Raw genomic sequence first — 16,235 nt, forward strand, 5'->3', positions numbered from 1 at the left:
TATTAATTGATTAAAATAATTTTTTTTTTTTTTTCAATTAGTGGGGGCTTTTGTTTTAAAAAAACAACTTGTTCATAAAAAATGAAATAATAAATTAATACAAAATTATATAACATTTGGTTTTCTAAACTTTCAAATTAAACTAATGTAAATTTTAATGGCAAAAAGAAATGTTAAATAAAAAAAAACAACATTTTATCAGAGTTGAGAAGGTGTAAGTGTCTTTGGTACTTGTACAGTTTAGCCAAGACATTAAAAAATGAAAATATCGAAAAAAGTTTAAATTTTATGTATCTGTTTAGGGACAAAGTTCTCTGAAAAAAAATTTCACTTAATTTCATCAAGTATTTTTTTTTTTTTTTTTTTTTAAATTTTTTTTTACAATGAAAAAACAATTTGTTATGATACCGAGCAAAATGTTCGATTTTTCGGAAGAAAAGCTAGTATTTAGAGATGGGGAGAGGTGTCAGCGCTTTAACTGGAGTTATCTCCCTTTGTCATTTCTAAAATTAAAACAAATTTTTTTTTTTTTAATCCAAGATGGCCGCCTTCAACGCGATCTCATAAAAACGTGTTTTTCCGCTGTAAAAAAAACAAACTACTTGATGAAATTAAGTGAATTTTTTTTTCGGAGAACTTCGTTCTATAACGGATACATACAATTTAAACTTTTTCCGATATTTTAATTTTTTAATGGCAAAAAGAAATGTTAAATTAAAAAAAAAAACATTTTATCAGAGTTGAGAAGGTGTAAGTGTCTTTTTAATGTCTTGACTAAACTGTACAAGTATCGAGTCTTTTAACTCATATTCTTATCGATGTGTATGTTTGAAGTACACTAAATTGCACATCATTTTAATAACGAGAAATTTATTTAGATATTGAAAAACTATTACAAAAATAAATATTTTTTTAAGTTATCACCATAAATGTAATTGCGTGCCGTTATCTGTTTGAAATATCTCACCTTGACCAGAAATATCAACGACTGATTAAAAAGAAAAATTTCACGATTACAAATGTGTTGTAATTTTTTTTTTTTTTTTTTTTTTTTTATATTAAAAAAAAAAACAACAAATGTCTCATTTTGAAAAAAGAACTTTAGTAATCATTACTTTTAGTAACATAAATTATTTTCAAAGAAATGTTGGGAAATTAAAACAATTTTTTTGCTTTACAATTTGCATTGAAAAAATTGGTGCTTATCAAGATAGTCAATAGATCGATTTTTTAATATGTGGTTTTAAGCCAAAACAACATTACTTACTTGTCATGTCGAAAGTAGTAATATATCCAAAAATTACCAAAATTCATTGAGTAGAACAACTGCTATTGTGTTTTTAATAATAATAAAAAATTCTATTGCTATCGGCTAAAACAAACGTCGCCATTAAAGTTGCAAAAAGGATATACATATGTCTCCTGTATTCGCAATCTCCAAGGTGTTCACATCTACGGAAAATGACATTTCCTCCAATTTTCTGTAAAAGTTACTTTTAACTATAAATAATTTTCTACTCAATAAATTTTCGTAATTTTTGGATATATTACTATTTTCGACATGACAATTAGATACTGTTGTTTTTGTTTATAACAACATATTTAAACAAATCGATCTGTTGACTATATCTTAAGCACAAAAAATTCAATATGTTTAATTAGAAAATTTAGAAAACATTTTTTATTGGAGGTGGAGGGGGATGTTTCTGGAATTTTTGTTGTAAAAAACAAAAAAACAAACTTATTCATGAAAAACAAATGATTTTAATCATTTTAATAAAAAAAAATTAGCATAACTTATTTGGTTTTGTAAACTTTCAAATTAAACTTACGTAACGTTTTCAAAGATGTGACCAAGCTTCTCTATTCAAAATTCATGTGAACCACGCAAACGCACATCAATTCAGACTGCACACTAATCGTCAACAACATTGAATGTCTACATTTCTCTCTCCATAAAGGGTCGACCACTTGGGTTAATACCGCCAACAAAATGAAGAGAAAAGTGCTTATTTAGCACTACACTTATTGATAAAAAAAATATACAAAAAAAAATTTTATGATGTACATACCCGTCATGGAACGAAGATGTCATATTCCAATAATCATGTAAATTGATCAAACTCTTCCATATTTATTCATTTTTATTTTATTTTTTTTTTTTAACTAAGAAAATCAAATTTTATGGCAACGCAAGTTTTTGATTTGGCATAAATAATGGGTAGACAACTCAATTCTTCAAACTATCGGGATGAAAATCTGCCTTATACATTTAGTATTAAAATAGCGATTTTAAATTTTTAAAAAAATGTACTGGATCAATTTAAGTGATTTTCTTTTTTTTTTTTTTTCTTTTTTTTTCTTTTTTTTTTTTTGTTGCAAATATTACATCTTCGTTTCATGACGAGTGCGTACATCATAAATATTTTTCTGTACTTTTGTTTTTAAACAATTGTAGCTCTAAATAAGCACCAAAAAATAAAACATGAAGCTGTTTTTACAGAAGTTGTTTGCCAGAAACTAAAAAAACAAAAAAAATGATATGACATTATTTGGTTTTCTAAATTTTCAACTTAAACTTAGGTAAAAATCTTTTCAAAGAAGTTTACAGCTATTTACTTCACTATGTTCATTGATTGTGAATAACAATAATCGAATAATCAAAATGATTATTTCACTCAGTTAATATTGATGATAAAGTAAATTGTCTTTAAACTTCTTTTAAATATTTAATTTTGGGTTTGTATTACTATACACTTAGATTCGAAAAAGTTGTCAAATAACAAATAAATGTTATCAAAAGCAAGATAAGTTACTTTTTTGCCTAACTGGATAATTTTTTAGTGTTTTTATTTAATGTAACATGCTTATCCAGCTCGATAAAGTGTTTACCGATGCATTTGAAAATTACAAATGGCGCCAGACTCTCTGTTGGATACACTAAGTTTGGAAAAAGGAGTTAAAAATAAAAACTATACAAAATATGATTAAAAATCCACCGAATATATGTCCGCTTATATCACGGTAACATACATTGTTTCTAACAGTATTTTGTATAGTTTTTTTTTTTATTTTTAACTCCTTTTCCCAAACTTACCGTGTTCAACAGAGAGTCTGGCGCCATTTGTAATTTTCAAATACATTGGTACACACTGTAAGTTTTTCAAGCTGAATAAACATGTTACATTAAATAAAAACACTAAAACATTATCCAGTTAGGTAGAAAAGTAAGTTATCTTGCCTTTGATAACATTTTATTTGTTGTTTTTCGAATCTATGTGTATAGTAATACAAACCCGTAATTTTTTCTGCAAATACGTCACAAATGAGTAGACAAAGCAAAATGAATTATTCTGATTAATATTCAAACTGTACTTCTTCAAAATAAGCGGTTCGTGTTTAGAATCCTCCTATCATAAAAAAAATAAAGGGTATTTTAAAAAAATTTTTTTTACATAAACAAATACGTCCACCTCTACAATTTTCTTTAAAAATCTTAAGAACGGCTTTCAGAATACCCCCCTCCCCCAACCTCCTCATGTTAAAAATTCTGGAGGCGGACCTAATGTAAAAATTCGACTATGCTGAATAAGAAAATCTCATTTAAATTTTGCAGATGCATATTACTAATTTCTCGGTTGTGAAAGAAAAAAAAATAGTGGATTTGTTTTCTCTAGGTAGCAGTGTCAATCGAAGAGAAGTAGAATTAATTGTTTATCGTGTGTACATACAAACATGGTATGGTCACATGTATGATATGAAAAGAAACTGGAATCTTAGGGAGATATCAATCATACCAGTTATTACAGGTGCTACAGGGCTTATGAAGAAAAACCTGAAGTCCTACCTAACTAATATTCCTGGTAAACCATGTGCAAAAGAGATCCAGACAATTGCACTTAAGGGAACAACGGGGATACTAAAAAGATCTCTCGGCTGGTTTCAATAAAAACAGGGTAATGTTGGCAGCCGGTTTGACTGCCCCATACCTAATGTTACAATCTTCAAAGGAAGAAAATTTTAAAAAAAAAACATGGCAACCAGTGAATTACAGTGCATAATACAGATCTTTATATCTCAAAAACTACTTGTCTGCAAAATTTAAATGAGATTTTCCTATTCAGCATAGTCGAAAACCTATTCAGGTCATCATTTTAAAGAGATTTGTGTAGGTGGACCTAACATAAAAATTTACCAAATAAAGAAAAATCTCTATTGTGTACGTATCCTTGACAAAACAAAAACATCATATTCCAAAATTCATGTAAATAGATGAAGTAGTTTTATTTTTAAACTAGTTGGGGAGAGAGGGGCGACCTTGCCCAGTCATCAAAAATGCTTAAATATATTTTAATGCATGCAAATTTCATATTTAATATTACAGATCCAATTCTCTATTGAATATTATATTGTACCTAATATACAGTACTAATTTCAAAAGTAAAGCAAAAAAAAAATGATTTGGGTACTATTAGGTAGAATCGAAACCAAAACATTTAGCGCTCCAGCTATATTCCCTACCATTTGCAATATTAAGAAATAGATAAGAAAGATTTAAAATTAAACTGCTACAAGCTATGAATGAATTTACACATGTGCTAAAGTAATAGAAATATGTTGGCAAGTTTAAATTAATATTTAATATATATTTCTGTACGTGTTGCTAATCCATCCAAAGATTTTACTCATTATATATAATCTTGGTGTATGATTACTATTTCATGTTAATTTCAGTATTATGTGATCAGTAGTTGAAGAGTTTATTGGTTAAATATTTTCACACAAACATTATAAATAAAGTAAAGAGGTAAACCGGAAGTGACCAAATTAAAATTTAAAGGTGAGTACTTCCTAAAAAAAAAAAAAAAAACTCAACCAATATTTACACAGCAATATGCTTATTTGTTTTAAATTGTTTAACACAAATAAGTAGATAATAAAAAATAAATTATTTCCTTTAAAATAATTTTGTACCTGCAGTTTCTGCCGACCATTCAGCTTCATAGTGAATGCTCTAGAAAAATCCTTTCTAAATAATGTTTACTTTATGTGTTCCGGTTTTAAAATAAGCAAACAAATTTTTAATAAAATATGTTATGACAAAAAAATGGTCTTTTCCGATTTTTTTTGGTAAAATAACAAATTTAAGATATTTGCTTTTATTACAAATATTCGATTGAATCAAGATTTAAAAATCAAGATTTTTTTTCTTTTTTAAATAAGTATTTTGTGAATGTTTAGTATTGGAGATTTTTTATGTTTAATTAAAAGCCAAAATTACAGAAAAAAAAAAAAGAATAGAAACCAAAACATTTAGTCCTCCAGTTGCCTTCCCTACTGTTTGAGCTATCAACAGATAGATAAGAAAGATTTAAAGTTAATTTGCTCATACACAGAAAGAAAGAAAAATATGCTGGCAAGTTGAAATGAACATTTTGCATTTCAACTTGTCCACCTATTTCTGTATACGTCATTCACGAATCTAAAGATTTTACTCATTATAAACCATCCTTGATACATGATTATTATTTCCTGTTTATTTAAGTGTTATGTGAGCAGTAGTTTAAGTGTTTATTGGCTAAATATTTTCACACACATACATACATCTACTGTTTTATTTATATAGATAAGAAAATCAAATTTTATGAGTATCCAAGAAGTGACTGTCTAGCACACTATTTTGGAAGATATAAAATATCTCAAACAAAGGGAGATAACTCGACAATAATTCATACTAGATTTATGTTGTACCTATTTACTATGCCTCCCCACGAGACAGAGTTAGACACCAGGGTCGTTTTTTGACGTGGAGAAAAGGTACAAAAATAAAAATTGTCTCAGTCGTGAAGGATTTTTCCTCCACCGAAAGAGAACAAGAAATAGAAGTGCAGCATCTGAAGAACAGATACTACACTTTGATCTTGTCCCGCTACGAATTACCATTAATCGCTTCAAAGTGATTTCTTTTATAAAAACAAAAATACTTGATCAATTTATGTGATTTTTGGAATATGATCTTTTCATATTGTCACGGGTACACACATCATAGATTTTTACAGATTTCCTTTAATTTTGTTTTTTAATATACAAGAATCAAATAATTTGTGGCCGTAATAGTAATGATTACTATAAAAATTTTGGTTGGAATCTGAAGAAATTATATTTTTTTTCTGTGTCTGAAAAATGGTTTCACTCACTGAGAATGTTGGTTTGTTTTTTGCTTTTTTTATGTTTAAATTTGTTGAGAAAAAAAAAAAACAATGAAATTTTGTTAGGTTGTATCAAAAGAAAAAAAAGCATGATGAAAACAAAATCGAGATGTTTCTATATTTACATGAAAATAGTTTAGAAATTATTATTTCAATAAAACTATATTTGCTTTTCTCTTGTTATTCAGACAAATGCACAAGAGACATTCATATTCTTTACAGAGGAACATCTAAAAATAGGAATGTGTCTCTTGGGATTTCGTTTTTCATTGTGGTTAAAAAAAAATTTTTTTTTTTTTTTTAAAAAGCAGGTTGTGCAGTTATTAGTTGTTTAGGAATAATACCTGATCCGACTTTTCTTTTATTTAAAACACAATATGGATGCCTTGTGATTTTTACCAATATTTGGAGGAAAAATAAATTCATGTCACCTTTTCCCGGGGAATTAGTCTGAAATGAACACAAAGCTGCCTCTGCTGGAGTTTGAACCCAGTTTGTAGATTTCACTTTCCTCTACTGTTAATCGTTAAATATTCTTATTTTTTATTTTTATAAAGGGACAGTATGAAGATTGTTTTTGTTTCGTGGTATTGACATCTTTTTTTTTTAATTTATTGTATTGACATCTTTTTTTAAAATTTATTGTATTGACATCTTTTTCGCTTTATTGTCTTGACATCTTTTTTCATTTTATGGTCTTCACATCTTTTTTGCTTTAGGGTGTCAACATTTTTTTTGCTTTGTGGTCTTGACATTTTTTTTTTTTTTCGCTTTATGGTCTTAATATTTTTTTTTTTCGCTTTATGGTCTTGAAATCTTTTTCACCTTAGGGTGTGGATATCTTTTTTGCTTTGAGATCTTGATAAATAAATTTGGGATAGAGGATTTTTTTTTTTTTTTCTTTAGAATTTTTACAGCCTTTTTTTCTTGGGGATCCTGACATCTTTTTTCTTTGACATCTTGTAGCAGAACACTTCATGGCTATGAAATAAACAAATGATAAATAAATGCAATAAAGATTCTAAGTATAAACATTCAAAGCATTCTAAGAAAACCAAACACATGTGCTTTATTAAAAATGTTCATCAAAGCGGTGTCATTATTTTGTTAATCATATTAAACAACGACAATGTTTTTTCTCAACATTTAAGTTCAACCAAACTGAAATGTTTAAGTGACATGTTTTGCTCAAGAAACTGTATGCTCAATCTTAGAGATAGATCAGAGAAACCAGGAAAGCTACTTATCTAATAGATCCTGCACTCAAGCTCCATCACATCAATGTTGCATTCCTCAGCTTGGTTTATCAGCACTTCCACGGAATGTACTCCAATGAACTAACTGCGTGTGTACTCCCTAAGTGACAATCTCCCTGAACCACCTGACTAGAAGCAAACTCCCACCCCTTCACTGTAGAATTCCACAGATGTCAGAAGATTTTCTACTCCAATTCTTTCTCTCCTTGAACCACTGACTTATGGAATTCCCTTTCTGCTCCCTGTCTGTCAGACAGTATCAATATGTAGAAATCTAAATCTAATATGAACAGACATTCATTTTGTTGCTCAACTCCCCACCCAAGTTTTCTCCCTATAAATCTGGTCCTTATCACAGTATCACTGTATGCTTTACTGGCAATATGCCTTGTTGAGAATGAATTTTTTTTTAATTATGAACTTTTCAGTCAAAACCTGAAAATTGCATGAATAGAAATGAAAATAACCGCTGCAGACTAGCCTTGGATTAATGTAACCAAAACATTTAAATTGGGCGCCACACTGAACCTTAATATACAGAGTGTTTGATTTAAAAAAAAAAACAAAAAAATTGCCTTTTTAAAAAATAGTCTGAAATATATACTAGCAGCTGCGTCACGTTGGCACACACAACGGCGAGTCAAACACAAAATCGAGTACACTCAACATCGTCTTACCATCAACGCTTACCCTGTGAACTCGGAGTATGGGAAATTCCCATATGCACAAAACAAAATCACTGAAAAAAAAATTTGTATATCCAAACTAAGGGTAAGGATAATGAGTAAACGTTGGATAAAATGATGGTTAAAATTATTACAAACTTGCCAGGATTCGAACCTGGAATCTTCTGATCCATAGTCAGATGCGTTATCCATTGTGCCACAAGTTCTGTCTGTATGCCGAAAGATGTTACGGTGACTGTATACAGACAATGTTAAATTCCGTTGACATGGTCAGGTAACTTTTTCGACAATTGCACGAAACTGCCCAAAACCCTTATTTCAGGCTTTTTGTGTGACTTGGCATTGTTCGTTACGAACCATATATAGATAAGGATAATCTAGGGACTCACACCTTTCATGGAAAAAAATTTTTTTTTAATTTGGTGCATCTGTTTGAAAGTTTTATTGGTAGGCAAACACACATAAATAAATAAACATTTAGAATTTTATTAAGAGTATAGATACTGAAATCTTTTTAGATTGAAACAAAAGATTTATTGTTGCGCCCAATGATAATTTTGTTTAACTAGATCGAATAAAATAACATCTTGCGCTTTTTATTGAGTACTATTAACAACCGTGTAAAATTCAATGTTTTTTTTTTTTTTACTTTTATTTTTAATTTTGAACAAAATATTATATATACTACTAGCAGGACCTGTTAACCAACGTTGCCTGGTGGAAGACCCCCCTCCCCCTTGTAAGAAAAAAAGTAAACTATGGTTGTTGTTGTTGGTGGCCACTGCCATCCCTGAACAATTACAAACTCTGGCAGCCGTAGCCAAAATAAAATAATCTGGCTTTCACTGGCGATTCGGGCTGGTTTGGGGCAATAACATGTAGGTGCTGTTTGAATTCAAACAAAGGAATTAAGGGAAGGCGTAAATCAGTATGAATTAATAAAATTACGAAAAATAGTCCATTCGAATAATAATGGAAAGTAAAAACAGAAGTTTTAGAAGTTAGGGATTCTCACTGTATATGAATTGTTTAGAGTGATCGAAATCAGTGGTAGCAGTTGTAGCTGTTTCCGTTTGTTGTTCAAGTCTTCCTCTTCTTTTCAACTCTTCCATCAATGGTATTAAATTAAATTCCAGTTTTATGTTGTCTTTTTTTAATGTGTAAAACAAAACAATTACGACTTTTTTGCTTCACTTCTTTGAGTATTGTCATGTTAAGAATGGTGTTTGGAATAGACATCGCAAACTCCCCATGGTAAGAACGGCTTTTGGGAATAGACCACCCCTTTTTTTTCTTTTGTTTTTTGTTGGTTTTTTTTTTTAGGGGGAGGCAATGATTTCCCCAAAGTTAACTGTGATAATCATTGTCAGCATACCCACCCGCAAATGTTAAAAAAAAATGGAGGGGCAGTGTCAGTAGGAGAGAAGTAGATTTGTTTATCACACATACGTACAAACCTGGCTGCCAATGAATTTCAGTGCATAATACAGGTCTTTATATCTCTATAAGTACTTGTCTCCACAAAATTTGAATGAGATTTTCTTATTCAGCATAGTCGAAAACCTACAAAAGGATAATGAGTTAGTAAATAAATAAACGCCATTCTAAAGAAAATTGTGGAGGTGGACCTAATGAACAAATTTACAGCCCCCCCCCCCCAAAGGTTCACTTCTGTACAATCTCGAGAATCAGTCCGGAAGCTATTATGATCAACGACGATGTAAAAATAAGATAGTCTCATGATAATAGAAGAGATGTTATACTATTCCGCCCCCTTGAGTGTTGTTGAAAGATACTAATGAGTATAGTTTCGGTTTTAATTATAAAAGTAAAGGTATAGTTTGACTTCAGATATAGGAAGTAATAGTACAGTTTTGGATTAAGATAAACAGATACTAAATTTCCAGTAGTAATAGATATTTATATAAAACATGTAGGACACATCTCCTGGCATTGGGTGCAAAATTCAGAAAACCAAGAATTGTAAGGTCCAGAAGTAAATTGACCAAAAAGGCACTTTTTTTTCACTCAAAAATATTAAGCATTTATCCATGATGTAGAAAATATCCATAATTACTATCTGTGAGTTCTCATAAAATGAAAAGTCATCGAATAAGAAACGAAGTAGAACACAATACTGCAGGCTGCTTCCCAGCTGACTACAACATAGTCATTTTCAAGTCCAATTTAAACAGACTCTTGTTGAACAGTTCTCTTAAATAATCAAATTTTGCCTAGTTTCAACCATCATTACCAACAATCACGGTGTTGCCTCACTGTTCATTTGAAGTTCTTGACCCTGATCTTAGAGTGCCTTTTGAGTCTTGATAATCGGTGACTCTTTAGTAAAAAAAAAAACAAAAAAATATAATAGTTAATTAATGAGAGTTCGTTTTGCAAAGTAATATACAAAATTAAATAACTTTTGGAGGTTGATTGCATAGATATAACAGCGTATTAGCTATTCTTTTTTTTATTTTGAACAGGAAGTTGGCTTTTTAATCTTACTGCCAGTGTAACAAATAGCTCAATTTCATGAATAGACAGATAATGTTTCAAATAGTATCCAGTCATTTTCAAGTTGAAACAAATGCTTCTACTCCTTTCAACTATTGCTTCCAATCTTCTTGGAGTGGCAATCATCATCATCATTCAACTGACAGTCTCTTTAACTTTTATTCTTGAGTGCCCCCCCCCCACCTCACAGTAAAAAACGATTTCTTTAACTTTCATCCTTGAGTGTCCCTATAAAGGTTTGGACTGTAAGATCAACCCCGATAATATTTTTATAGCACAAAAATTGTCAAATGAAATTAAAACAATGCCTTTCTATAAACAATATAGGCGACCTACACCGTTGGGTGTAGGTTGCCATAAGTTAAAAGCATATCACAGTGAAGGAAGTAAAGAAGTAAATAGAGAATGGCCTTGCTTGCTATGAAGTTGACAGAGACAAGATAGATGTTTATCTTCATTGGTGTCTTGAAACTCTCTGTGATTGCTGAGTATATTCCAAAGGGTCTGGAAGTATTCCTTCAAAGTTTCGGTTTGAAATTAACACACCCTGGAGTCTAATTATTCCTCGTGTGACCAAACCACTTTACAGGGGCTGCTCTTTTATTACTGTTGCATCCTCCAGACCGTGATAGATCGTGATCCATCGGAAAAAAAAGTTGCGTTTTTTTGTTTACATGTCTTTTTGTGCTTTTGTAGGAACTTTGTGTCTGTGAGTTTGTTTCTTATAGACTCAAAAACGACTGCCCCGATTTTTTATGAAATTTCATACAAAGGTACTTTATGTGCCTGGCAGTGTTCTTAGATAAGTTTTTGTATTGGAATATCTTCGATAAGTATTGATAAATATATATATATATATATATTATTCCTTAATTGGAATTCATTTTTGAGATGAGCATTATATATATTAATTTATTTTTACTTCGGACTATTATTCTCATCTTTATTAGTTGTTGTTTTTTTTATCTTTTTATTGGTTTTTGAGATGACAACAACTACGGATGGCAGTGATGGCTGAGAATGCAGTTAGGAGATTCGAAGTTCCTATCCGTGGCGGTTACCACCTGACCAAGGCCAGAGGAATAATTCGCCGAAACGTTGTGAATAAACAAAAACCAATAAAAAGATCAAAAAACAACAACTAATAAAGACGAGAATAATAGTCCGAAATAAAAATAAATTAAGTATTGATAAATTGAAATAATCCGATGAAAGAAGGAACAGACGATTTTGACAAAAGTTGACATCTTACGCAGCCCAACATCACAAGTGCATTGGAGAAGTTTTATTATCACACAAGCCGAAAGGTCCAACATATAAAATCACCAGCAGGTTCTTTGATATGACAGTGGTACATTAGAAATAAATTTCAAACACAATTTCAAATTGATACTTAACTTTTTCATTTTAAACTTTAATGTAAGCCATTACATATAAAAATGATTTTATAAAATCGATAGTAGGTTCTCTACAGTGCAATTTGTTATATAATGTAATGATGTCATTTCTTATCTATTTGTGTGTTCTCTAGCTGTGTATTTAACTTCTTTATTTAACTTTCTTTACGGTCTTGTTTATCAGATCCGTGATCACCTAGTTAATGCCTATTTTAATGGTGTGCTCGTTTAGTCTCTGACTGTGCGTATGTGTGTGTGAAAACATATAATATGAATGTACATGACGACATACCTGTCTTCTGCTGGTACTTCCTTCTGGGAGGATTCGCCAATGTCTTGGTGAAGCTGGTTTTGTTGCAACAAAGACGCATGCAAGACATGGACCCAACACGAATGGTTGTTTTATATATTTTTATTCAATTCCCAGGCATTTCGTCACAGCAGACTAGAGTGAATGGTGATTTTTGGCTTGTGGTTTCATTTGGGAACCCGTCGCCCCCGTTATGAGGAGATTGTTTTAACAACTCTTGCCTTTTCGACGTCTTGAACCCAACTCAGTTAAAATTAAGTTACTCAAAACCGGAACCCTGACACGTCAAATCCGCCCCCCCCATTCGTACCCCACCCCTACCTCCGGTGCAACTTGATCGGTCATAGTTTGATTTATGTTACAGCATGAACTTTTAACCCTTCTCCACCTGCAATACTTGCTCCTTATCGTTTCCCACGATTCAACTTTGTTATTCCGCTAGATAGATAGATAGATAGATAGCTGAATAATGCTTTCTAGCCGGCGTTGCCTGGCGATTATATAACAAATGTAAATTACAATATATTGTGAACTTAGTCATTGCATGAGGCAAGCTTCCTCCAAGTGTAGTGCGATGGATCTCTATATTAGAGCAGGCAATCAAATAATTTGATTGAAAAATTGGGCTATTTCATTGATTTCGATGACAATAAAAATATGAGCGTGTGAAACATTTGTTGATCATAATTCAATCCTGGGCTACATCGGGTCACCTTATTAGTTTGAATATAAAAGTGATTAAGTTACGTATAGCCTCCAAATGCATGTTTGAACTAAAGTCGAATGCATATCTGAGGAAGGGAATTTTTCCGAAATATCATACAATACAGAACTTCCATCTGACCATATATATATATATATATATATATATATATATATATTGTATTAGTAAAGGTGAATCTGCATAGCTTAATTCATTGTTGTTTTAATTTGCTTCAGTTTGTGTTTATCCATTGCAACTTTGCATTGTATTGCATTTGATAAATTTACTTTATATACACACTAGACAATGGTTTGTGCAAACTCAAGTAAATCTCTTAAAAATTTTGTGTTTGGACTAGATCATACATAAATCAATATTTGGAGGAAAAAAAACGCTTTACAAGTTATTTTCTGTTAATGTCATTAGTAAATAAACCACCAGACGTTATGTAATAGAAAACAATTCAAATATACAGCAGATTTTGGGTTCAGTTATGGATTGGAGAACAAAATAGCTTGTTTCATTTAATACTATTAAGGATCAGCTTGTGTCTTTCAATCGTAGGTGTGCCACTTTTCTTTAGATTTTCATGGATGGCTTTCTTCTTGAGGTGCAATGGATTCGGAAACTTTTTGGTCTTTCTTTCTCATCCAATTTTTATTGGAGTTTGTATATTAAATCCATTGACCTTTCTACTTTTCATGAAGTTGGTTCTCCTTATTGTTTCAGATACTTTTTTCACACCCGAGACTGTTCTGTTGCCATATTTGGGTTGGTGAATCTTTGTCTCATTTGAGGATTTTGATAAATTGCAGAAACGAATCTGTAATTTGATTGGCTCCCACCTTTTCTTCTTCGCCGCAACCTCTCTTTAACACGCATGATGTTGCTAATCTCAGTCTATTTTATATATATATATATATATATATATATTTTTTTTTTTTTTTAACACCACTTATCCAGGCCCAGAGGCCACTCGAGGATAAGGGATAATGAGTGAACACTGGTTAAGGGGAAACATGTAGTGCTCGTTAGTAGTGGAAATTTGGTAAATTGAATTACATAAGGGGAATGGATCATCAAGAACTAGTTTACGTTAGACTTGAAAACGACCGTATTGTAATCAGCTGGAAAGCAGGCAAACGGCAGACAGTTCCACAGGCGTGCAGTTCTAAGAAAGAAGCTTTCTCTATGGAATCTACATTTAGGTTTAGGCACAGATAAAGAGTGTGGAGAAATTATTGACAGTGGTTTCAGCTAGACAAGTGTTTTTCGTGAAAGTTTGGCGAGGGGGACTATAGATTGGAGCTCAGACGAACACTTACCATGAAAATAATGATAAAGCAGAGACAGGCTTGTAATGTCTCTTGTGTGGAAAAGAGGTTGCAGGGAAGAGAAAAGGGCACCCCCTACTAGGCTACAAAGTCTATTTTGAACTCTATTAAGGCAGGATAAGGTCTTTCTAGCAGCCCCTGCCCGGATGTGGCATTGTGGCAACAGTACTCCATCCTTGGATGTACTTGACTTTTAAATACAAAAAGTCACTGAAAGGCTGAAAATCTTTGTCATTTTACCATTAATGATTATTTTTTCTCTAAGATATTTTATAGATAATATTTTGGAAATTAATTATGAATAAGTATAGCATTGAATAACGTATGTAAGTTGTGAAATTGTTTTACCAAAATCAGGGGTCAATTGTTTTGACTCAAATAACTTATCGATGCGATTTTCATGTAACAAATAAGCAGTCATAACACAATTCGAAACAGACTTTTTTATTGTGGGAATATCTTAAAGAACGAGTCGATGTTAACAAACCCCAAACCTTGCAAGAATTGAAGGAAAACGTCAAGAATGAAATAAGGGAGTTAGATCGCAATCCAGAGATTCTGCAATCTGTCATGAATAAAGTTTTGGAAAGAGCACAAATATGCGAAGCTGAAAATGAGCAATATATAAAAAACATTTTTCACAAAGATTGTTTGAATGTTGCATTTTTTTTTTTTTTAAATTTCCGAATGACTTAGTCCGATTGTGTTAAAATTGCAGAAAGGTATTATTAAAAATAAAGAATCTATTTAAGTTCAAATCCCTTTAATGGCATTTTGTAGAGCATGTATATTAATATTATTGTTTATTCGTTAGGTTCTTTTCATTTTAGTTTATTCATCTGCATTAATATATGTCGACTTCGTTTTGTCTATCAAGGATGAACGAAAATAATTATTAGGACCGATCTCGCTATGGTAATGTCACCACGCTCCCCAGATTTGACTAGCTCCGACTTTCTCTTGTGGGGATATCTTAAATAGTCTGTTAACAAACCTCAAACCCTGCAAGAATTGAAGAAAAACATCAAGAATGAAATAAGGGAGTTAAATCGCAATCCAGAGATTCTGTAATCTGTCATGAATAAGGTTTTGGAAAGAGCACAAATATGCGAAGCTGAAAATGGGCAACATTTAAAAGACATTTTTCGTAAAGATTGTTTGAACTTTGCATTTTTTTTAAATTTCCCAATGTCTTAGGCAGATTGTGTTAAAATTACAGAAAGATATAATCAAAAATAAAGAATCTATTTAAGTTCAAAACCTTTCAATGACTTTTTGGACACCCTGTACTATTACGACATTATGATTTTTCAGAATTATCTGATCAATTCCCTGCTTTTTTTGTTCCAGCTCATTTGACTTGTTGGTCTATTGGTCTTCATCAATTCGCTTTTTCATATCTCATTGTAGTACAGCTTTCTATTTTAATAGCTTTTTTCCAACAACTGCGAGCTTGTGGAACTCTCTTCCTGCTGACTGTTTTCCTTCTACTTACAGCCTTGGTCTTTTCAAGACTAAGATCAATAGTAATCTCTTATCTTTGTGATGATCATCTTTTATTCATTTTAGCTCCTTACATCAAGTGGCTTCATTCCTTGTCTGGAGTGTTTTCCATAAAAAAGTAAATAAATATATAGAGCATCCATTTTGATTTCATAGTAAACTGTTTGAAATTTTTTAACAGAGAATTTACTATCAATTCTGAGAAAATTATTAGCAAATGTGAAAAAACAATGGCCGATCTCATGAATTTGATTTAACGGGTTTCTCAACCTAGGAACACAAAAATCTAAGGCAAGTTGGTTCGACAGGCATGTTTTTTT

General features: G+C 31.2%; 1 non-coding gene across 1 annotated transcript; it reads right to left on the bottom strand.

Moving 5' to 3' along the window:
- Window positions 1–8,284: 8,284 nt before the first annotated feature.
- Window positions 8,285–8,357, bottom strand: Trnah-aug (transfer RNA histidin (anticodon AUG)). Its single transcript has one exon. It is a non-coding gene; the product is annotated as a tRNA-His (tRNA).
- Between the last annotated feature and the right edge of the window lie 7,878 nt (window positions 8,358–16,235).

Source organism: Euprymna scolopes, chromosome 21, assembly GCF_053919585.1.
Source record: "Euprymna scolopes isolate OS-2025 chromosome 21, ASM5391958v1, whole genome shotgun sequence".
NCBI classification, from domain to species: domain Eukaryota; kingdom Metazoa; phylum Mollusca; class Cephalopoda; order Sepiida; family Sepiolidae; genus Euprymna; species Euprymna scolopes.